Genomic DNA, 26004 nt, shown 5'->3' on the forward strand with positions numbered 1-26004 from the left:
AGTATTCAGGCTCCAGTCCATGGAGTGATTTGAACACTAATAAAAAGGATCTTAAAATCTATTCTAAAGTTGACAGGCAACCAATGGAGGTACTTAAGGACAGGCAGCATAATGCATAAGGAAGCATAATGCTAATTTGCCAGGTTGAATTGGTCACGATTTATGCGCGGTATAATCAGCCTGTCATTGTCCCATCAGCACATTCAATGTAATGCACCAACACATACAAAAATAGGTGGAAACGTAAGAAAAGAGAGGAAACATAAAACCAGCTCATGTACAGTAGCAGAAATTGACATTAAATCCACAATTCATCCACAAGGATTTATTTTAAGGGTCTTTTAAGAAGAAATATCCCTCCATACCCTCCGCCCCCCAGTACTTATCGGACCTCCTCCATCCCTACACCCCTTCTCGGAGTCTGCGGTCCTCAGACACGGGCCTGCTCTCCATCCCCCGCTCTCGCCTCCGAACTGTTGGCGACAGGGCGTTCAGTGTTGCGGGCCCCGCCCTCTGGAATGCACTTCCTGCCGAGATCCGTAATGCTGCCTCCCTGGACACCTTCAAATCATCATTAAAAACACACCTGTTCACCCTGGCCTTCGGGCCCTAGTCCTTTCTTAGTCCCCCCTTTGATTGTCTGTTTGTTTTGTTTGTCCACCATGTACAGCGACCTTGGGTCCCTTGAAATATAAATATCATTTGTTATTATTATTATTATTATTATTTCCAAAGCATTATTTGTGCTTTGCCGAACAAAGATGATGAAACCGGCTCCAATATCTAAGAAACTACTGATTTATTGCAGGACTCAAACACCTTAAACTGGGCCAAATCGCAAAAGGAATACAAGTTAAATCTAGTATATGCAGGCTTCTATGTATTACAGATGCCTGGAAGTCATATCTATTCAATTTCCTGTCAAATGATGTAATTCACTCCCAAGAGTTTTATTCCTGCTCCCTTGTCTCTGCAACTGTCATCGTTGCAGTGGGGCTTGAAGTCAAAATGTCCCACTACCTCTTGTTCAAATAAACAAAACAACTTCTCTTCCAATTCCCAAAGTTTATCAGTTCCAGCTGCAAGCTAGGCCACCTCAAATCAAATCTAACTTAAACCCCAGTCTGACTGTTAGGGAAAGTCGGGCTCTAGTCGCCTATTTTACTTCACTCAACACAACTAAATCAAGAGATAGGTTGCGGTCGGATAATCCAGAAATCAGCTCCTAAATTCTAACCCTATCGTCTATCCCTTGACCTCTGAGTGGAACGTCACGGGGTTAAGGGATAGTGGATAGGAGAATTCAAAAGGACTTAGGAGAAGAGACTGCGGTACTTTAGAGAATCCGACTGCACTTTCACTATCGGACGTGTTTATGATGCGCCAGTGGAGGTCATACATGTGCGTCTGCTGCTGTGGGGAAACTATGGAAACTACAGTTTTCTATACAGCGGACTACAACATGGATGTATAATAAGAACGAGGGACTACTGTAAACTCATCTAGAGACTCTGCACCGTGCTCTGATGCTGTTGTTTTATGCTTTATGAACGTGGACAACAGAGAAACATATTCTTCATGACCAAAGTTGGAATTGAATAAAAAAGGAAAGTGAAACTTATGCTCGTCGTCACCCTCTCCCTCCGGTCCACATTTATACAAATGATCCCAATACGTATGATTGTATGAACTGTGTTAGTGGTGGTCTAATGGATAGTGAGGTGGGCTGAAGATTTGAAGGTTGTGAGTTCAAATCCCGCCAGGAAGGCCACCGCTAGTGTGCCCTTGAGTAAGGCACTTAGCCCTTAGTTACTCCAGGGAGAATGTCCCTGTAATTGTAAGTCGCTTCAGCTAAATGAAATGTAATGTAACTATGAAAAGATCTTAAAATAAATACAAATGTATTAATTATAAACGTTAGTCCTTAACATCTATCACTGTGTATTTCACCATTCAAACATCTTTTAAAAGTTGAACAAACCCCACACAGCTCAGTGAAATGTTGACTTTATTTGATCATTTCAGTAAAAACTAACGTTCATATTTCTCTTTTTGATTATAATACTGACGAACGTTCAAAACAAAGCACTTTGGGAACTTACCACATACGTTTTAAAATGCTTAATAAGCACCGTAACTTTCATGATATAATTTCTCGGTCATAATCGGTTGTTTCCGTGAACGGCCGACTGTTGTGTGACGGCAGATGCCGCGGCTGCAAGGCATTGTGGGGCAGCATTTTCTCCTCTCCTTTCGGTTAAGGAGGTCCAGTGGTTCCTAAGCTAAAGGAGGTTATAAAGGACGTTTGAAACCTCCTTTCCTATCATCTAGAGAATTCGAACGGCACTTATCATGGCTGACACTGAGGGACTTCCGGGTCATTTCACTCCGTTAGGAAGGCTCCTAAGCTAAATGGACTATTCGACTTCAGCCATAGGCTTGAACCTTTTTCTGAGGGAATGCAATTCTTTGTAACCCTACTTGAGGCAAAATAACCAACAATGTATCCGACTGTCAAGACACTGCTTCACAGCTGTAGAATACTTAAAATAGCCGTCCTTAGCATCTTGCTAGCCTATAATTGTCTATAAGATGTGGTCAATAGTGGTTGAAAGTAAAGTGTTTGTCTCCAACACAATATCTATCACTGACAGTGGAGTAAATATAAAATGCCACAGTGCTAAATGATTGAAAGATTGACCTGGATGTTTGCTGCTGTTGGATTATTTTTGGAATAGTTGTCACAGGAAACGGCAAACACATTTCAAAATCTACATCAAGCAACTATATTATATATTTTTTTCCGTAAAAAGAGGTTGACAAAACAACAGCTGCTTCCAGTGCAAACCAGTTGTGTTGCCTGATGCTGAAAATGCCTTTGCAACTAGAAAAAAATCATTTCAGATCTGTGGGGAAAAGAGAGCAACATTTTGCACTTATTACCACAAATTACTTGACATATTGGCTTTCGGTGACGCGTGACCCCCTGACCTTTACCAGCTTTCACCAGCAAATGCAACAACATCGACAAGACTCGACTCTCCCTGCTTCAGCCTCTGGCGTCGCTTCCCCCCTGCTATCTGCTCACGCTTCACTGACCTGTAGCGAGCAATGAAGTCAACACAGAGGCTGGCAAGCTAGCTCATCAGAGAACAAACGTCTTAATGTAATCAGAAACTCCCGGTGAAGAAGTGATTGTGTACGCCGCTGCATTGTCCTTTGCTGGAAAATAAGGCTGCTTTCCTTAAATGTCTCGCTGCAGCCTTTGTTCACACGAGGCGCAGCTCTCATATGTCAGGAGTTGAAGGCATGGGAGGGAGCTTTAGCACACGGCAAAGTCATTCTTGAGTCATTGGCCTGCATCGTTAACCTTTTAAACCTGATACAGATATATTATCATTCTGTGCTACAGGGCTGTAAAAACTGTACTCCATGGCGGGTGGTATCTTTTTACATTAGTAGTTTCCTTTCTCAATGCTTCTCTGTCCCTGCCCCTAGTGTCACCCTTGTTATTTCTGAGATGTGAAACAAAAGGGCTTGTTTACCCGGATGTGCCTGGCTACTCAAGGGGGACTGAATGCCAGATGAGAGTGTAATTAGGACTGCAGACCTGATTACTCACCGCTATATCATTATGTGTTCCTGTATGCGTCCACGAGTGCTGCTTTATGGGGGCTCTTACATGCTCACGTGAGCATATCTAAAGAGCAAAGGAGTGTCTTTCCCTTCCCTTTCTGTTATCGTTGTGCATTCGAATGAGTATGTATCTGTCTGACAAAGTGTCTCTGTATGTGAGGATGAAAGACCCGGTAAGACAAACAAAGTAAGAGAAAGAGACAGATAGAGGGGAACAAAACACGAGGTTACTCATGTCTGCCTGTTTGCCTGCATTTGTTTGTCTCTTTCCTGTCTGTAGCCCACACAGCAGGCGGAGCACATTAGTGACAGTTTTTGGTGATGGAGAAGACAGGAAAGGCAAGCTAATGTGCACTATTTTTATAATAGTTTCACACAACTTGGCTTAAAGGTCCTTGTAAATCTTTGTTGTGTGACACAAGGTTATTAGTCTTAGCCCTTTTCTAGGTCTATCTGATGAACAGTATTGGGACACTTGTGATCAATGTGTACTACTTTGAGCGGCCTCTGAACTTTCTTCTTGTATTCTTTTATTTATTTACCATTCCACTCCGGTAGCCTAAATAAAGTCTCCTTAATTGTGTTTGAAGGTAAGTTATTATTGGCTGGGAAGTGCATCAACCAGCACTGTAATTCACTACCTCCAGACTTCATTTCCCAGGGCGCACTCAAAACTGAACTCACTGGCAACAAATCAGCGGGAGATAAATCAACAAGTTGGGTGTCACCATGGTAACAATGCCATATTATTGCATTTCCTCTAGTGAGAACTCCCAGGTAGGAACAGAAAACTAAAAACAAATATTTGAATTATTACTGTTTGCCTTAACGTTATATACATTTGTAGATGCACTAAGGATGGAGAGATTCGGAGGCTTTGCTTCATGTTGGTTTTCACAAGCTTTATGAATTATTTAACTTTCTCTTAAGCACTCACACAAACACACCCACTCATAGAAAATCCTGCTTCTTACTCCAAGAGAGCATCTTTTTGTTCCTCAACAAACAAATGTAATTGTCAGGAATAATCGGACTCTTTCCAAGCATTGTTTTGGAGCTGAAAATATACAAGCAAATGTAACTGTCCAAAGTGAATAAGGCTCCTACGTTTGTTTTTCTCGACACCTTATCATATAATTAAAGCTTTTCCGACATTCTAAAATGGTGATTTACACCTAAAGTAGGATGTGTTGCTACAGACACAAACACTGCAAATGTTCACACAATATACTTATCACACTATAATGCGGATTAGCTGGAAGCAATTTATGAAAACATGCTTTGTTTGTGCAATCTGAATGTATTCATAATGAAAACGTTCACACAGCTGTTTGAAAACTGAGCACAACTCACAGTATATTTCATAAATGTACTCCAATGCTTGTGACAAACAATGTTCACTGTGCCCCCGTCATGACAAAGAGAGATTTCTCCCTCAGGGACAAAAAGCAGTGATGCAAAAAAGTCCACAGAGATTTCTCAATAACATTACTGTGTGTGTCCATATTGGACGGCATGTCCCTAAAGGACTTTCAGCCATATGTCACTAAGACTGGAGCGGTGCCCATAAGAAGGCATGAGCACACTTTAATGCATATGAATGTTTTAGTGTGTGCACCAGTGATGGGGGTTTACTTGTGTGGCTGTCGCAGGGTGGCCAAGAGGTCAGTGGCAGAGCGGTACCCGGCATTGTGCACAATGTGCCACAGAGCTTGAACCTTATGAGAGGGGAAAAGGTGAACAGGAGCAGAGAGTTATTACCAGCTCACGTGGGCGAGCAGATGTGAGGGTTAGCTGGGGGGGTTTGGAGAAGTCACAAAGGAAGTACAGAGAAAGGTCTTTCTGAGATGCGCCTCATCTACATTTACCTCCACTGTTTCCTACATTGAACCAAAAACATATTACAAGATGGGATTTCCAGATGTTAAAAGAACTCTGTATTCTACTCTGCAGACAACAAAGAGCCAGCCGAGTGTTTTTCTTCTCCGCTCACTAAAAGGCTTTGACTTTCTTTTATTTCCTGCCTTAGTCATCCGCTGCTCTCACACAACACGCCGGGATTCTTTTGGCAAGTGGAGCTATGTGTATGTTTTCCCTGTGAGTGGGCTGTGATCAGGTGCACTGTGGCCAAGATGGTGTGTCCGTGTGTGTTTGTGTGTTAATGGGTCCGTGTTGCTGCAGTGCATGCTGGCACCGGCTTTAACAGGTGCATGTTGTTGTGTTTGATGTGGGGGGGGGGGGGCGGAAAGAGCGAGAGGGATCAATTTGCCTTTCCCCTTTTCATTGTTTAGTGTGAGAGCCAATTACTATTATTCTCATTCATTCAACACATACATTTTCACTGCACAAAAACAGACAAATAAATAAAAGTATAACAGTATTCACTAGCTTCATTAAAAAAACTACATATTTCCCTGGAGTTATGTGTACAGTAAGTAAAAGCAGGATGAGTGGATAGTGACATGTATTACATTCATTAGCTAGCAGCAGATATATAGCATTTATGGTGTATGTCCATACGAGCAACCGTTGAGCTACACATGAAAGAATGCCGTTAATCAAAAAGGTTTTTTAATATCGTCACCATTTGGATCTGGTTGAAGATGTCAGAGTATCTTAGTGAGCACATGAGTCGTGTCAATCCATTCATTATAATGCATTATTGGTTTACCTTAATACCATGTAGCCACATCAAGCATTATATCTTCAATCAGTATCTAAGTAGATTTAATATGCAGACATAAATAACTATAAGACAGGTGACCAAAGAGCGGGCATGCTGCTACTACGCATGGCGACAAACCATAACTGTAGACATAATATATATTTTAGGTGGTATTGTAGGATTAAATATATAATGAGCTAACTGCGCTTTGTATTACTCAGGTTCAGGACTCCAAAGCTAGAACAGAAATCCAGTGTAGGTGTAAAATGCACGTACCTGTGACGGGGAAACATGGTTTTCAGGTGCCTTTGGATCCTGTAATCCCAGTGCATTACGGCCACTGTTGGGGGTAAACAAATAAATGCACTGAGAGATTTAAGTATTTTGAGAAAACGTTGGGAAAAAATTATAAATTCTAAAAAACAATTGAAACACACAATATGTGAATATGAAGGAATTATCCATGTGAATTTTTCATGTTAAAATTGTGCGAGCAATTTCATTGGCAGTAGGAAACAGCTAGCATACAAATAATTTGCTACATGTTGACAGAAATCTGTGAATATTTTAATAGTATTTCTCCATTCAAGCACACAGCTACAGTAACAAAGCCCATTCAAGGCGCTTTAACTAGGTCAGGTTGCTCTGGAATCTATAAATAACGTAAAAAAAATGCATCGTGCTAGCCAGAGACCAACGCTGCTGACACTGCCTCGTCTCCCTGATGACTCCTTCATGCACAATGAATGTATATAAATAAAATAAATTTCTGCACCAATTCCCAATGGATGACCGCTAATCAGAGGCAGAGAGCAGCTACACAGTCCTCCTTGTATCCTGGAGGGCTTCTAAAGGGGGAGAGCAGGGAAGGAAGTGTCAAACGTTTTCTACTCCTCCCTGACATAACCAATGCAGGAAGGCGGTTTCCCTTCTCCTTCCTCTGCTTCTTTGAGAATTTCTGCATCTCAACGTGTGACTTTTGATGTGGATGAGAGCATCAGATGTGACATGACCCAATGATTAGAACATGTGTCATCATAGGAGGAGTGCTCAGATAGGGGAAGGGATGGTGCTGGATGTTTCAGTCAACAGTGAAGCAGCTTTCATCCGAGACTGACGCTTCCTTTTATGATGCTGAAGCCTTTGAAATGCACATGCAGGCAGTTCTTTATTCAGCAACAACAGGGCATAGAACTGAACTACTGAGGAATACTGTATTTGGATGGGAAACAAAAAATATTCATCGAAAGGTTTTGCTGGGTTTTATTTGACTTTTTCGGGCTACTGTGGTCATGAGAATAAAGTAAAAAGTTTGAGGAAATGGGCAAACCTTATATGGCTCTAACAACATCAAATGGTGCCAAAAGTCTGCAGGAAATGAATATATTGACATCGACACATAAATCACCACCAGCATGTAAAAAATAAAATGTAAAGGTATATTATTATTTGGTTTACTATGGCTTGAATGATGAAGGCAAGAATAATTAATCATCAACATAATGTCACCAAACCCAAACAAACCAATACTTAATCATGTATAATTATACGTGCAATGTATGAAACATCACCATATGGTTGGACACGGACGACTATGTCAAACCCCTTATTATGTTAAAACTATTTTTTTCTTTAAGTCTCACTTTATATAACATGCATGCATGTTGACAGTAACAGTATGCTGGCTCCTTGTTTGTCTGTACGTCCCAAAATCAATAAGATAAAAAGTAAGATGAGTACTCAGTTAAGGTTTGGGAAACCATAAGGTAGGGAGACAATAGCGGTAATTTGCAATGAAAATTAGCATTAACTGATGGTAGGAAATGGGAAACAAACCGCAATCCCATGATGGAAAGGTCCCATATTTAGTTGATTGTCACACATCTTTATGCATGTGGATTATATGGCTCTATCCCAAACAAAAAGCATCCACAATGACCTGCACCACTTACTAAAGGGTTTCAGAACTTGAAGACAAACAAACTTGATTTGGACAAATGTACTAAACAACAGATGCTTTCTTTTTCTTTTCTTTTCCCTTACAATGACAATGACTATACAAACCAGCATTTCATGTGGATAACTCATGTGACACCTAAACCATTACGCTTTGCTAATGTTTTAGGAGCAGATACTGATACAGATGGAACTACCATTGAAGATAACATTATCCTCTTGGGGTGAAATATGTCCCTTCAGTCAGAATGAAATCAGCCGACAACTGCTGCAGTGATAAATACCGTAAAGAAGTATGCACCGTAAGGGAATGTGGTTTTATCTAAAACAAATTAAAATGTGTCTCATATAAAGCTCAGTACTTTTTATAATTCTATTCACCAAGCTTCACGGCACTTTTAAGTTGGTGTAATAGTTGTTTACATTTCAAAGAATGTTTAATGATGGCACTTTGGGGGGCATTTCAGAGTGTGCTATAATTAATTTGTGGTGTGGGAACGTTTGGACACTAATATTAAAAGAGGACACAAGCTCAAAAGATTTGTTCAAGTGCTTAAACTAACCAAATTAAACATTGAGCAGTATTAAATAAATATTTTGTACACAAACAGTGACACAATGTTGGCGTTTCTTGTCTTGCTTAAATCATTGGCTTATATAAATATTTGATTACATTTATAAATCGGGCTTAACCAGTTCATCCAGTTGTAAAGTACATCAAAATATACTCAATTGGAGATCATGACATTGAAGTGAAACTGTAGTTTACACTGATGAGTATTGAACATTGATATGTGAAACACCAACATGCAGCACATCACAGCAATGGAAACTACAGTGACTGCATTGAGCCTCTCAGACCACTGCAGTTTTGAAGTACAACAAATTATCACCAAACAAAAGCACAGCTAGTAGCAATTGCAAAAGGTTAAAGCTGCAAACAGTGCACCTTGCCTGTGATTCGGTGCAATCTATCATGGCCTGACAGGAGTTATTGAATAATCAATTGTCCTTGCCAAATGTCAGCACAGTGTGTCAAATCCAATAAAACCAGCAAATCTGAGGAATATATGTCATTGCACACATTCATACCATATGTCTGTGTTTAGGACAACTATACGCGTCATTTAACCTTTTTAGAGTGTCAACTCAAGTCTGCGTCAAACATATGAGCGGAGACTAGGGCATTAAATAAATCCAACAGGAGCGAAAAAAAAAACACTGGGCTTGAGGCTTGTTCTCTGTACAACTTAAAAAATGTGTCAATACTGATCGCAAATGGAAAAATACATATTTTAAACTAAATGTTGTGACAGTGTGTGGAAAATTGTGAGAAATCCGCTATTTAGTTTTAGGCAGCTCACGGGCTACAGACGCTTTAGTGAGGTTTGTGGCATGAAAGTGATTTAACAAGAAAGATACCAACAACACATGTAAACAACACCAACTATTGTTAGATTGAATGTAGGATGCAAGAAGGCAGGCAGGGAAGTGCCACCCTTATCAATGTGCTAACCAAAAGGTGGACATGAGTTCATGCTCAGTGAATGGACATAGTAGGGAGAAGGGTAATTGAATGTCAAAGATTCCTAGAGTCCCTTTAAGAACCTGATCTTGCTTTAGCACCTGCTCACCTCAGGCACCACAATCTCTAACATGCTCAACCAATGGCCAGCAGATGGTTTTTAAACCACTAGAAGGACTCCCTAAACCCAGGAATACTCAAAAGATTCCCTTACTATTGTAAAAGAAAGCTTTAGGTTGAAAGAGTAATTAGGAAATGAGAGAAATTGACTTTGGAAAGGTCAAATTGTACAATGTCATTATCAACAAATCCCAGGTAAAGGCCAATGCCAACACTGGTGGCATATTCCTTGCTAATGAAAGTGGCAAGTGTCTCTTAGCTTGTTGAATTTAGCACATCCAACAACCAATCTCAATTGGCAATGTTTGCTGTGAAGTAGAAATACTCACACACACTTCACTGGTATAACTTGTTGTGTTTGCTGTATAGTTTCTATTGAAAACGGTTGATGTAAGCACTGACTGAATGATAATGTCATGGGATTCGTTGCCAAAATGAAAGGTATACATACATTGATAAAATCTTAAAGGCAGGAACAGGAATATTGAGCAGGTGGTAGTCAACATCGAGAAGGTAGTCCAAACAGGTACAAACAAATAAATAAAGTCCAAAGACCAATCTGATGTTTAAAAGAGCATGGGAACACCAACATGTTTCAGGTAAAAAGACAAGAGAGGCTAGAAAACACAGCTATGCAGCACATGGCACATTTTCAAAATGGCTGGAGAAAGGGGGCTGCGGGGTTAATTAGGGTAAGTTAAAGCAGGTGAGTGGGTCATGTGACTTGGACCGGTGGGAAGGTGAGGGCATCTGGTGGACAGGTAGAGAATGGCAGGTATAGGGTGGGGGGTGGGGGGGGGGGGGGGGAGTGAGCAGGGGCTGGAGACAGGGGCTGTGTTTTATAAGAGGGGATTTTATTAAAAGGGGCCGTATAGGACAAATAACTCCCCAACAAAACCAAAAGGCAAATGCATAAACTCAACAGAGAAACAAAGATGCAAAAACTGGACTATACCATATTCTCCATATTTAAGAGAAACAACAACAACAATACATAAGGACCAATTAAAGAGGGAAAGCCTAGAGCACCTGAGCATACAGAGCAAAGAGGAGAGAAGAGAGGGAACAAAAAGGGGAAGCGTGTAACAATAACAAGTAAACAAGTCATTGTAAAAGTTAGTTATGCTTTATGACATTTTTCATTACATCAAATTATACTAATGTGATTTTATACACATACACATTGTAACCTAAGATGTAATAGAAACAAACACTTGATTTACCACCATTAGTTCATCTTTGGAGGTAAGTAACAGGAGTTTTACACAATGTTACATACTGTCACTGAACCATGGTTGTATGTTCTGTCCCTGAATGCACTGATGTCGATTCAGTACTCCTCTGAGGGAGCATTGTTGTTAGCCTGCCCCCTCAGAGGGTCGATCTGACCAAGTTCAAATCAGTTTTTTCTAGTTTTTTTTTATGTCGGCAGGGATTCCCCCTAAGGGCAAGTGCCTATTGGAAATCAACAGAGGCATGCTGAAGGACACAAAAAAACACGAGCCAGGGACAGAGACAGCCTTTTTTATCTTGGGGGTATTTCAGTTCAGTTGAATTCAACAACACTTTTTTAGATATTCTTACAAAATGACCCAACTGGTCAAATTAAGTTTTTTTTCACTTCAAATGTTGTTTTCAAAAACAATAGTCAAGAACAGCAATTATCATTGCCAGTAATGATGATACTTTCTATCTAACAGACATCCTTATAATCATCTAGTCTACGTGTGTCAGCATGCAACCATTTATGACTAATTCCTTTTTTTCCGCTGCTGGTTTCGATATTTTTAGGAGAAACCCTGTCATGTCCTGTTATTCAGTATTCCATTTAGACTCATATCCGCAGTCACACCACATAGGTTTAGTTTTTAATTGGGCAGGTAGTATTTATCCATCACTGGAGAATACATAAACCCGTGTCTGCCATGACCTTTCAATGCACTTTTCTACACTGACTGGTCAACATATACGTATGTTGAGCATCGCTTCAAGGACGACCAATTAACCTTGTCTCGTTTGATGCCTCTTACAAGTTTTGAACTACACACAAGCAAACACAATCACACACACACACCTATTGTAATTGCAGTCCTGGTCTCCCCCTAATTGGCAATTAAGCAGCGCTCACAAAGCAATCAGGCAAGGGCCAGGACAGATGTGATGCAGAGAGAAGAAGGCTTGTTTATCATTTTCCCAGCAATAACTTTCAGCTCACTTGTGGAGGAGATGAATCATAATGAGGGGGATTGTACACAAGCACTGTTTGTTGTTTGCCAGACACAATTCAGCTCGTTAGGGTTCAACTTATAGAGGGTGATAATTACAACAAACAATATCGGAATGGTCACAAACGATTTAAAATAACTTTATGTTACCCTTGGTTATAGGGCTTAACCAAATAGCGGGACTGTAAATCCACAAACCTAAAACGCTAATCTTTTTAAGCAATGCACATGGCTGTGTGTGTGTGTGTGTGTGTGTGTGTGTGTGTGTGTGTGTGTGTGTGTGTGTGTGTGTGTGTGTGTGTGTGTGTGTGTGTGTGTGTGTGTGTGTGTGTGTGTGTGTGTGTGTGTGTGTGTGTGTGTGTGTGTGTGTGTGTGTGTGTGTGTGTGTGTGTGTGTGTGTGTGTGTGTGTGTGTGTGTGTGTGTGTGTGTGTGTGTTCTATCAAGCGAAAAGAGAGTAGTTTATTTCAGTGCTGGCTCTGGTTAGTATTTTTAGAGCTTACGTTTTTCTTTGAAGTTATTTTTAATTGTGTTGCCCGGATGGGTGTTAATTAGGAAACAGTCATCAATTGTGGGCTGTGCTTTAGCATCACTGAGCTTAGTCACAAAGCTGCTGTTGAAGAACGGAAACTTCACATCACTGCACTCCACTAAAATACTTTTGAAGACTTATTAGTTCGCTCCTAGTTGGGTTCCTCATATGTGTGAAGAAATACAAAATAAAAAATATATTGAGATTGGGGAAAGATAATATAGATCTTTGACATATTCCAAATGTTAAATTGAGAAGTGAATACCTAACATGTCTCTGCTGGGTGTTAGTGTTTATGCAAAATGTTGGTATCCACAATGTCTCTTGGAGTAAAATCACACTGTACATTTTACATTTATATATTCAGTTTACTATTTAATATCCCATCCGTCACATACCTATGTATATATAATACCTTGCTTTATATCTTGTTGTTGTTCATTTTTAAATTCAACATGTATAATATTTTCTACTTTCTTGTTTATTTCTTATTTTTGTATTTGTATTGTACTCTGCCATTTCTTTTTATGCTGCTGTAACACAAACATTTCCCAAATTGGGATCAATAAAGTACTATCTTATCTTAACTTCATTGCATATGCTCTAAGGAATGGTTATGGTTATGTAAAGATTGGGGTTATGGCAAATAAACTAAATAACAAAAAGATAAGGTATGATTAGCGAACAACAAACCAACAATCGCACTGCATTGTTACTCTTTTCAACATGTTTTATACACTGAACAAAAATATAAACGCAACACTTTTGTTTTTGCTCCCATTTTTCATGAGATGAACTCAAAGATCTAAAACATTTTCTATATACACAAAATAACCATTTCTCTCAAATGTTGTTCACAAATCTGAAAAAATCTGTGATAGTGAGCACTTCTCCTTTGTCGAGATAATCCATCCCACCTCACAGGTGTGGCATATCAAGATGCTGATTAGACAGCATGATTATTGCACAGGTGTGCCTTAGGCTGGCCACAATAAAAGGCCACTCTGAAACGTGCAGTTTTGCTATAATCGGGGGGTCTGGGGGGGTCCGAAACCAGTCAGTATCTGGTGTGAGGGTTAGGATTAGGGTTAGGGTGGCCCATGGTGGTGGTGGGGTTATGGTATGGGCAGGCGTATGTTATGGACGATGAACACAGGCCACTCGATTCACAACATTACCCTAACCCTAACCATAACCCTAACCCTAACCCTCACACCAGATACTGACTGGTTTCGGACCCCCCCAGACCCCCCCAATAAAGCAAAACTGCACGTTTCAGAGTGGACTTTTCTTGTGGCCAGCCTAAGGCACACCTGTGCAATAATCATGCTGTCTAATCAGCATCTTGATATGCCACACCTGTGAGGTGGGATGGATTATCTCGGCAAAGGAGAAGTGCTCACTATCACAGATTTTTTCAGATTTGTGAACAATATTTGAGAGAAATGGTTATTTTGTGTAAATAGAAAATGTTTTAGATTTTCGAGTTCATCTCATGAAAAATGGGAGCAAAAACAAAAGTGTTGCGTTTATATTTTTGTTCAGTGTATGTACTGAACATAATACATTTCAATAGATAGAAATAGTTATATGCTACAAAAAGCAAATGTACCAATCGATGGCAGTGTACTGCTTTGAGATGGATTACTGGCTCTGTCTTTGGAGTCTTCTGCCCCTCAAGAATACTAACGGGACTCATCATCATTCATCACTGATATTTCTATCGTCAATCATTTTTATTACTTTCCAATCACATGCATTTTCTCAATTTTGTTGCGTCCTCCTTCTTGTTGTTACCCGTTTTTTAGTCATTTATTGTTTTGTTTACCAAAAGCTGACAGAAAAGAAAAACACATAATGTCCTAAGATGTTTTCGTTGAGTTCACGCACTTATGCTCCAGAATATAATGGCCTTTATAGCACTTGACTGCGGCAGAGAATAAAATAAGTTTTACATTTAAAAAAGTTATAAATGTCAGGAAGCATTGGGGACATAGTAGCATCATCGCAGCAGGGTCTCTACTCTGCACTGGTTTTGTGGTGGTATACGTACTTTCAAGTCTCTGCTGCTTTGAATCAGATGAGGGAAACTTGATATTAAAAAATACCAGGCAGTGTCATGCAGAGCAAAGTTGAGACTAACTTGCTGCCACCATCAGGCCAATACCTTAGAGAGGCCACAAATCTAATTTCCTATTTCCCACCTCTGTGGCAAGATACCAATTCCGACATCAAACAGTGCCCTCTTGGGCTCAGCAATGCCGGTGAAAGAATAATAAAGGAAAAACAACACCACACAGGATAGAGAGAAAACTGTTGTGTACCTAGAGAATGGAAATTTCAAATTGATTCATCATTATAGAAGCAAAGGTAAAGGAATAGTTAACCTTCCTTCACATTATTTACAAACAAATCCTCCTGCAGGTCCGCTGAAACTCTGACTACTTTTAAATCCAGGCTGAAGACTTTTCTTTTTGCCACTGCTTTTAATTGAACTATTCGTATCTTAAACTGCACTTTAACTTTTATTCATGTTTTTTCCTTTGGATTTTTCTTTTATTATCTTTGCTTTTTAATGACTGTCTTTAAATGCCATTTTCTTAATGTCTTTAATTTTTGTCGCACTTTCAACTGCCTTGTGTTGAAAGGTGCTATATCAATAAACTTGCATTGCCTCCTTTCCTGGAATTTCATTGAATTCAATGCGGCCATTTTACATAGTTAACACAACATTGTTCATATCACACATCACACATTTAATAAAATGAATAGACACATTATTAATCAGAATATGTTGCAAATAAATGACAGAGGGCCATTATTTCCCTCCTCTATGAGAATAGGGGAAATGATGTAGTCCGAGCATGCTGAGGCTAAACCCACAGTCATATGCTGATGAAAATGCAAAAGGAGGCAATCAACTGTATGTAACAGGAGCGCAATCTGATGAAAGTGTTGCTGATGAAAGATTACGGCTGCATGTTGATTGTGTAGGTCACACAGAGTATTAAAGGGCGTCGGCTTAACATGTTAGCTCCCTGTAGTCTCGCATATACTGACATAAAGTTGATTCTGGTATTACTGCTTTTTTTTGTTTACCTTTGAGAAGCTAATGATTTTTTAGATTTTAAGTTTTTATTTTAGGTTTTAATGGTTATGCACAATCCAACAATAACACACAAGCATAACAGATAACATGCGAACAACAGTGCAGAGGCAAATAACCCATTGGGCTTATTTAAAGCCTCTACCTAAAAACATTTTTTAAATCTAAGTTTTATATTAAACACAAGATCAATATACCAACAATTGCTTAAATTCAATTAAAAAATATGTAAACTTTAAGAACAACATGTACTATACTTAAATTGTTAACAAAATAACACTAAGAAAACCAGGCATCATACCACTGTAACATGCTAAGGGATTTGTTTAGGTATTTTTTTAAGCAATGCAGTGAGATACAGACTTGTGTTATTGTTGCATCCTGATTGTTACAGGAAAAGAAAAAAGAGCTAAACTAATGTGGTTTTGAGGTTGGATGAATAACTTAAAATATATTTCAGGAAATTCAACATATAAGAAGTAAAATACTCATTAAATTATAGCAATGTATGTATTAACCTCTTTACAGGCATTTCTAATTGTTTCCTATAGGTGTCCATTATATGAGCGCAAAACATACTGGTGGTAATTGGCTTGAGTGGCCTTTTGACCTTATAACTTAAGTGCCCCTGGAACAAATGGAAAAAATACTGATTATTGGATGACATTATTGCCACTAATGTTGTTATAGCCACTCTTGCTAATGCCAGCATCCGTTTTACATGCAATCACATCATTGCCTTCGAGCTGTTCATTTCCTTCACAGACTGAGTTGAGAAGCTAGTTAGCTGCCTGTGGCTTTGCTCTTTAAAAATAAATGTCAGTTTTTTTTCACAGTAAAGCTTCATTCATTATTTTTGTATTAATCAACATAAACATAAATACATTATCTTAATTGGAGCCTTAAGAGGTTTCTGATAAAGTGTGCAATCATTAACAAATACTAAAGTTGAGATGAGTAGGTTATTTTCCTTTCTATGTGTTGGTAGGGATGTTCGCACCCTGTCATTACATGCCTCACTAGTTACTCGACACATTACTTGTATGGGATTATTTTTGTATTTATCAAAGATGAACATCTGTTTTAATTGATGGGTCATAATGCCACTGCTAACAAATTCGCAATAATAGCTTTTCTCACTAATTGTAAAGATGTTGAAATTGCAAGATGACTTGAGTCTGAAATTACTCAGCGTGTTAGTGCCGGGGTAGGGATGTAACTTTTTTGAGAATTGAAATATTGTCCATCAAAATGCATGTGTTAGGCTTCCCGAGAAGTAACTGGAGATGAGAACCCGCTATGCAAGCACTAAAACTGAGACAGTGGTGAAGTGTCAAAAAAAGGCTTTATTTTGTCCACGACACTGAGAAGGAGTTGACGATGAGCAAATAGAGGGGAGACGTGGAGCTGGGCTGACCAGGAGGGGAGGCTGGACGTGGCAGGCAGAGCGGCTGGAGTATGTGGATCTGGAACAGGAAAAACAAGCAGGATTAGGAAATCATTTCCTTTCACAAGGAGCATCAAAAAGTCACTAGGAAAACCACTAGTAGGCCTGGACGATAGTTTACCACTGAAGATTAAACGAAGAACTGGCGAAGTCTGAGGATGGGAACCAGGGTTTTAAGCAGGTGGGTAGTGGCAATCAGTGAGATGAGCAGCAGCTGAGGAGGTGAGTTGGCGGGAATTGAAAGTAGGACAGCCACGCCCATCCAGGGAGACAGACAAACAGACAAAACAAACACAGAAGGAGGAAGTACAGCAGATCCTCACAGCATGTCCATAATAAAAGAGGGTCCTCAACTCCCAACTGATACAGAAACATGTGTTGGTGATAGTGGCTTGTGCATGGTTCATGCAGAGTTCCTTTTAAAGGGATTAAGATCCCAACACACGGAAAACACACATTTCCCCCCCCTTATCTTTATTATTCATCTCTGACATAATGGCTGAAAATCACATTAGAGGAGAGAATCATTAATAATTTCCCCTGTTTTTTCTACGCAGCCTTTTACTAGATTTACTTTTATCTAAAGGGCAATTTAATCGGAGTAGGAAAGCTACTTTTAATCCCCCAGCACCCCTCCTCTCTATGACTATCTTTCTCCTTCCATGCCTTTTTATTACACGATGATGCTTTGTTCTCTCCGTACTTTGCACACAGAGAAAAAAAGTTCTTGGAACTGAGTTTCTGACTCAGCCGCCTGACGGCCTCCTCCTCATGTGACATTAAATTAATAAAACAAATGTGGTTTGCCGAGATAGAGCGCTTTAAATGAGGTATGAGGACAGAAGAAAAATCCCTTTCCTTCACCTCAATTGCTTTGCAGGTGTGATTTTTTTTCTTTCTCTTTGGAGTATGTGAGGTTTAATGTGTGTGGGAATGTGTGTTTGAGTACACTGCCTTCACAGAGTTTAAATCCTCCAAATCCTTCTCTGTTGGACGATGGCTTGTCTGGCTGTTCTATGGTATGGGGGTGATTCAACCCAGCAGCAGCTGTAATATGTGGATGACTTCCAACACACACACACACACACACACACACACACACACACACACACACACACACACACACACACACACACACACACACACACACACACACACACACACACACACACACACACACACGAAAGCTCAGGGTGTGTGCCAGGAGTACAAAACAGGCATTATTTCTCCGACTTTTTTTGCCAAAATACAAAAACTCTAGCTGGATTTAAAGGGGACTGTGAAGCTGACAATTAAGCGGCCCGACCAAGCAAGGAGGCAGAGGCAGAGTTCACATCTATCCCGGTGTGGGCATTTATTTAATCATAGACACATGCCACAGCCTCAATCTGACTGTCCATGTGAACACCATCACCCACACTGACAGGAAAACAGAGACCCAGACCAATCAAACCAACAAGACACAGGTGAGGGGGGAGGAGACAACACAGGGCACCAGATGCACACCATCAGCAGCAACAGACATGGGGGAGTGATATGTCAACTTTACACAGTGGTAACTTGTACAATTAATGCAACTTAACGTCATAATTTATACACAATCAACATATTATTTGCACCCTGATTATTCTCAACCGCTGTCATTCTTACACCAGCATAAATACTTTCGGAGCTCTCGCTAACTCCCCTATCTTTTCAGGCGGAGCCGAGCACCCGACCAGCACCTGCCAGACGACATTCCAATCAATACGGTTTAATCAGTTAATAAATACTACCTCAATAATTAGTAGAAATTATGTGCGAATATGTAATGCCAAACTGTACTGTGCAATCAAGATAATAAAGTGCAAACTGTTCACTAAAGTGCTGAGTTACAAGGCCCGAAGCCGTCAGTCCCAGAGACGAAGTTAAATTTGTCACTGGGACTTTCTACCTCTTTTCCATTTGATGACATACCTGGTCCTGCGCGTGTGGGCACATGCACAAATGCTAACCTTCATGCTCTCTCATCAAACAGACCCTACATCCCATAAACATACAGTATATCACCTGGTGATCAGAGAGCTGAGACCGTCAACCTCGTCCCTCCCCAGGGGGCGGAGGCACCACCGCAATCAGCCCCCCCGCCTGCCTCACATCCATACCTGGCCATCACTGAGAGGTGGTTATACAACAGACAATCCCACACTACGTATGTCACAACATGGCGTGATGTAACGCACGTACCTAAAGACAAACTCTCTCCCCACAGAGTACACAAACACCTCTTTCACTTGGATTTGATTTGTGTCCGTGTGCATCAGCGCCACTCACAGCTGGAAGCCAAAACATAGCTGATACTCATCCATGATGAAGGCTGAAGAGTGATGGGACAACCCTGGCCCCCCACGCCGCCTGTGGACAGACACACTTCAAGAGCATGACTTGAGGTGTAATTGGATGTTCTTTGTAAAAGCTTTCTAATCCTTTAAATCTGATTCATTTTACTGATGAAAGCTGAAGTAATTGAAGAATAAATGCAAGCAATTAGTGTAAATGTTATCACAAATTATGTAAAGGTCATGTGAATAGTCAAAGGAATACATGTCCGTGGGCCTATTCAAATTTCCATCCCAAGGCTTGGTAAATAAACATGTAGCATTGCTTTGTCTTCATTCTCATTCCCTGTCTGCCTTGCAGCCATTACTCATGCATATTTGCATATTAAGTAGTAACCAGGCACTGCTGTTTGTGTGCTCTGATACTGTATGAGTGAGGGTCTGCTTTCATGTATGTCCAACAAAGGCTGGCTGAAGAGCTCCGTGTTTCTCCACTTCGTATTGATCCGTTAATTGTGCCACTTAGGTGTAAACATGAATCAGTGCTAGGGTGTTGCAACAAACAAGGCACACAGGCTCCAAAGTTAACATGAGCTACATTAGGGTTCTGTTAGAGTACCAAATGGAATAGACATTTTTGTGAGAATCTGAAATGATCTGCTGAAATAAGCAGGAAAAGTGCATTGGGTTGGGGAGGCATTTAATCTCTAGTATGCATTTTAGGGGACTGAATTCACATTATATATGACTGGAGATGAAATGTTATGCATGCTTACCAAGTGCTGATATTTAATAATCAGTATCCCGGAAGAATACGAATGAAGTGCTACACATATCTAAAATGTTGTTTCAAAGCGTAGAAGCAGCATATCTCATTTTATACATAGATATCTCGTAATAAAGGAATCAATCTCTTGCCTTCAGAGGACAATGAGATGCCTACGAGGCCGCTAAAGATGTCAGAGCAAGAATATGTGGTCACAGGCAGGAAGATGTGCTATGCCTCAGCGCCTCACACTCATGTTTATAAAACAGCTTCTTCATTTTGTGACATTATTACGGCGAGCTGTGATCCTTCTCCGAGCACAGCGACTTGGTATTAAAGTGTTTCATTTAGAAACAGACATTTGAAGTAACACAAAAGCCCACAATTCCAGATCTTCACACTATCAAACAACGTCACAATTCTGAGGGAAACGCCTATTAGCATATAATAGTGTCTAATCCTCTGTCATTTTTCCTGACACAAGCTCTCCTTCATGACGCATCGAGCCTCAATGCTGTTTTTAAAAAAGATGAAAAGCTTTGTTTATTTGTATTTCAAACATTTTCCTTTTTATGGGCTCATTGCGTGATTTTTTTCCCGTTGTCCTTTTAGTCTTTCCTGTGGATTGCTTTTAAGTCCTCATCTCTTTGTTCTCAGCTGCTGACATCCTAATTTACACTTGCAATTACTGAAATGAACAGTGAACATCCATGTGCTCTTGATACTGCCTGTCACCAGTTGTTTTTTTCAAAGAGCATACGGTGCCTAATAAAAAACGAAACTTTGAAACACGTTGGATTTATTAGGCACTTTGACACTGATCAAAAGAACAAGACTCTTTAATATCCAAGTGAAGACAAATTACTACAAATTGGATTTAAATCACGCTTCCTTTCCACAAAGCTTTGTGTCAGTAACGGTACGTCCACACAGCAGCTTTAAAATGAATGAATAACTTTGAATGGGGATGACGTCACTTTGCCTCGCTTTTCGCCGAACTGCATTGTGGGGAAGCAAAGCGAAGATTTCCAGGATTTTCAGGATTTTCATGATTCAAAAGATGAGCAATGTTCAACTTTTGAAGCTGAGCTGGAAGCGTCAGCCAATCAAATCCCGTTTATGCAAATCTGACAGTACAAGCGCTAGCCAATCAAAACGCGTGCAAGCTGGGAGAGCCAGACCGCAGTTTATTTCCTCATATTCCAAATGAGAAATTACGGTAGCAAATCACCCGGTTCTTTACGACCAGAACTATTTACCGGGATACAAACCGGAGGAACCAGGCATGGAGGTAGGTGGCAGAGACAGTGGGTGAAACTGGTAGGTTTTCGCCTGTTTGGGGAGTTTATATATATATATATATATATATATATATATATATTGCTCGCATAAAATCCCCGGGGTTTTTTGCTTTCTATGTCGGGGGCGGGAGATTCATGTGATTGGTTGTTGGACGCGTTGCTCGCAAAAAATCCCTTAAGCGAGTTTACTGGAAGTTCATTCATTAGGGGCGGAAACTTCAAGAATATGAAATTATTTTTAACTTTTGTGGCATATTATGTTTCAGGTTCAGGTCTGTAATTGTAACCATAGGTAGATTAGGTTTTCAATTAAAATACATTCAAACAACCCAGACTACAAACAAATCTTTGCAAAGTACCCCAGGCTCCAGCACATTAAAAATGAGTAGATAATACTGTATGTAAACAAACAAATGAATGTATAAATGAATAAAATACTTGGTGTTGCTTTTGCAGCATATGTGCAAAAGTTTTCAGGAAGACCGCATGCACTGAATTCAACAGGAAGTTAGCCTTTCTATTTAATTCCTCATTACATTGTTAGCATAGCCTTGAGTTCCCGGAAGTTAGCCTTTCTATTTAATTCCTCATTACATTGTTAGCATAGCCTTGAGTTCCCAATGCAGTATAAATAAAGGTTGGAGTGTTGATTGTTACAGTTATATATTACAAAAAATGTAATTGGACCTTGCAGGCCCACCTCTTTTCTTTTTTATTGACATGCATTATCGGTCCTGTCCCTTTAATTAGACCCTCCAGAAAAACGCGGGCTAAATTCCTTGATTATACGATTAAACATGCGGGGTTTTTATGTGATTTTATGCGGTGAAATTGCGGGAAGTTGCGAAATATGCGGAAAGTTGCGAAATATGCTAAATATGCGGGAAAAAAGAATAACAATTTTTTTAAATATTGGGCTGGCTTATTTATTCTCTCTCACACACAACCTGCCACTAACGTTAAACCCCTTTACTATTCAATTAAACAAATTCAATGTTTATTTATTGTAAAAGCAATTGGGCTATTTTAATCTCACCCCCCCCCCCCCCCCCCCCACACACACACACACACTTCTCCGCCTCATTCTGTTTTCATTTACTCGTTCGTTATCTGACCAGCTTCAATCTTGTAGGCTACTCACTTCGTTTCTTGTAGCGCTCTAAAGGGTTTTGGAGGTTGATGCCTCGGTGAATGTGAGTTGTTTGGCTTTCTTTTCCGCAGCAGCAGAAAGCATTTTCGAATGTTTGAATGAATCAAAGTGGGTCGTCACCGTCGGTTTTCTCTTATGCTCCAACACACAGTTGCACGGGGTGCAGAATAGTTTCTCCCCACTTTTTGCCCGGTCTTTAGTAGAAATGTTCGTAGGTAAATGAGATGGATTAGATTTTTTCATCTTGGTGTTTTCTCTATCGTGTGAGCTCCACACGTTCACTCTATACAGTGTTGTTTACATTCTGTGATGCGCGAGCTGATGACGTCAAGACGAGTTAAGTTTTTTTTTTTTCAACTTTGTGTGGAAAAATGCGGGGATTATGCGGCCTTTTGATAAATATGCGGCCTTTTAAAAATCTTCGCCATTTTGCTGATTATGCGGTCAATTCTGCGATTGCAGAATTGCGTTTTTCTGGAGGGTCTATTTAATGCTCTAGAGCAGTGGTCACCAACCTTTTTAAGCCCAAGATCACCGACCTCGGCCTAGGTGAAAGGCGAGATCTACCTATTGCAGAATTGAGTGAAAAAGACGGCCCAGACAGTGCTTCCAATTTGAGGCCTTTTATATAGGCTAATTGCATCTGAATTACTGTTACAATGAAGGCTCCATAATCAGCTCACAGCATATACACAAGTTATTGAGCCGTTTCCGCTCTACATCCTGAACTCCTCCCTTCGATGCAATGCACTTCCGTTTTGGCGGACTGGGTTTGTTTTGCTAGCTAGCTCCGTTGTGCCGACAAAGCACTGATATCGCAGAGACAAAGAGGATATAACAATTACAACATGAAGAAAAGTGGTTCGGGAACTACGTGTGCGGTAGTTGGTTGCAATCACTCGAGAAAGCACCTGAACGAGTGGTTAGATAGAGAGTGCTACGACCACAAACCAGCACCCAGCACCCAGCCATGTTGTTCATTAAATACAGATAAACACAACAAATACTGCATGCATTGTATTTTTTAATATTATATATGAATATTTTCATAGTGATGTAATTGTGTGGGCTGCTTTTATATTTTAATTTGTAATACCTGTTAGGATTAAACATGTGATCTTTCTTGTTGAAGCCATTTCTTTAGTTTCCTCTCAACAATTAATTCATTCAGTGTTATTTATGTACAGTATGAGCTTAATATGAATGATGAACTGTGTTAAAAGAAATTGTAGCACTCTAAGGAACATATGAAATGCAATAATGCAATAACAGTGCAATAATGAAATGAAATTACATCAAACTTTATTTTCACTCAAACAGTACAGGCACATATGATATATTGCACAGCATAAAGAGATCATGTAAATTGTGCATTATGTAAACAACAGACAACTGTTGGCTCCTGTGGGCATGACCTAAATAAGGCAGTTTATTTTGGTTTTATGCTGGGCCACGTCGTCATGTTATCCTCCCAGTTTTGCACTGAATTCGGGTGGGGGAGAGTAACGCCATCTCCAGTCAAAGAAGTAGAATCGTGTTCCCAAGCTAGCATCACTGTTAGCATCGAAATCGCTGTGTTTACACCAGTGCCCGTCTGACTGTTTACATCGGTTTACACCGACAGACGCTGTGCAAAAGACTTCCGGCGGAAATGAAGTGCATTTGTGTAGTGTCATGGCGCTACCCGTGTTTTGGCGCGTAAACTTGTCTATGGGCAGGGGTAAAGTGCTATTGGGGGGCGGACCTCAACTCCTCTAGGGGGATCCTCACCTCCTCTAGGGGGGTCCGGGGGATGCTCCACCCGGGAAGATTTTTTTTTAAATACGGAAGTTGAAAGCATCAATCTGGTGCACTTTGAGAGCAACATGAAGAGATCTATGGATTCGTCTCCCAGCACCCATATGAGACAGAACTGTAAACAGATTTTCTTTTTCTTTATGGATATTTTACAAATCATTCCCTTTTTAAACTGTATTCTTGTTTTACTGCCATATAGTATTTCATACCTGTTTTTCATTTATTCTCTTATTGTTTGTATAACTATAATGATCATATGAAGGTGTACCACGGAAATAATCTTTTGAATAATTTGTGACAAAACCGTTCTAATCTAAACACTCAGAGTCCTTTAGCTCACCTGAGCCCCTCAGTCTGACAGGGGAAAACTCCTCCAGCTTGTTGTGGAAACAGCTTCTTATGTCCGTTAGTGCAGCTAGCTAACCAGATGCTAACATCACGGTCCCCGCTAGCACCGGTCCCTCTCTCGCCCTCTCGCCCTCTCTCTCTATCACACTAAATGCGCTATTGCCACACACACACACACACACACACACACACACACACACACACACACACACACACACACACACACACACACACGCACACGCACACACACGCACGCACACACACACACACACACAGAGAGAGCCGAGCTTGAATGACACAAGCACACATGTATTTGTGCCGGTCGATCGCGATCGACTGGTTGGTGACCACTGCTCTAGAGTCTAGGCGCATATTCCGTATAACACTGTTGAGTGAAAGACACATCATTAACTTTTCGACCCTTTTTGCTGTGTCGTTCATATATATATCAAAGGAAGAGATGCATTTCATTGCATTGAATAGTCGTGCACTCTGTATATAATCCCGAATAATGTGCACAAAACTAAACTGTGATGAAATGAGGCAGAAGCAGTCAAATACATAATTGCCTTCATACTGCTCTTCCGACACAAAGTCATTTTACTCATTACAAAAGTCACCCTCATGTTAAAGTGATGACTGGCTGGCATTAAAAAGGGTTTTCAGTTGCTGTCAGACTGTAGCTTCCATGACAGCAGAAGGTTGACCCTCTCCCACATCCCTCAAAGACGGTGCTGGAGAATGAAGGCAACCTTGACTGCAGTAATTGCAGGCTACACATCACTAACCACCAATTACAGTGCCATATTTTGATTAGTTTGTCACTGTGAACAGGGGCCAGGGTGGTTCTGTGTGAACTATAACAATAGGGAGTCTTTGAGACTACAAAGAGAATTGTAGTCCACTCATGAGGACAAAAAGCACAGTTCTAACAGCCTCAATATTACTCCTACCAAATCAATACTTCTCTTTTTGTAAGGGTTATGCAAGGGGGGGGGGGGGGGGGGGGGGGTTATTGAAAGCCTGCTTGTGACCGATTAACACATTCTCGAAGGGGTCTGTACACTGTCAAAATGGTTCCGATGGTGAAGTCAGGAAGAGTTTGTCGTATATA

General features: G+C 40.3%; 1 long non-coding RNA gene across 1 annotated transcript; it reads right to left on the reverse strand.

The window, feature by feature from the left end:
- Nucleotides 1-15888: 15888 nt before the first annotated feature.
- Nucleotides 15889-25040, reverse strand: LOC307022105. The gene is made up of 3 exons (XR_013803302.1): nucleotides 24883-25040; nucleotides 17332-17424; nucleotides 15889-17229 (listed from the first exon to the last, which is right to left on the reverse strand). It is a non-coding gene; the product is annotated as an uncharacterized lncRNA (long non-coding RNA).
- Nucleotides 25041-26004: the final 964 nt, after the last annotated feature.

Source organism: Notothenia rossii (genome assembly GCF_949606895.1).
Source record: "Notothenia rossii genome assembly, chromosome: 10".
Classification (NCBI taxonomy): domain Eukaryota; kingdom Metazoa; phylum Chordata; class Actinopteri; order Perciformes; family Nototheniidae; genus Notothenia; species Notothenia rossii.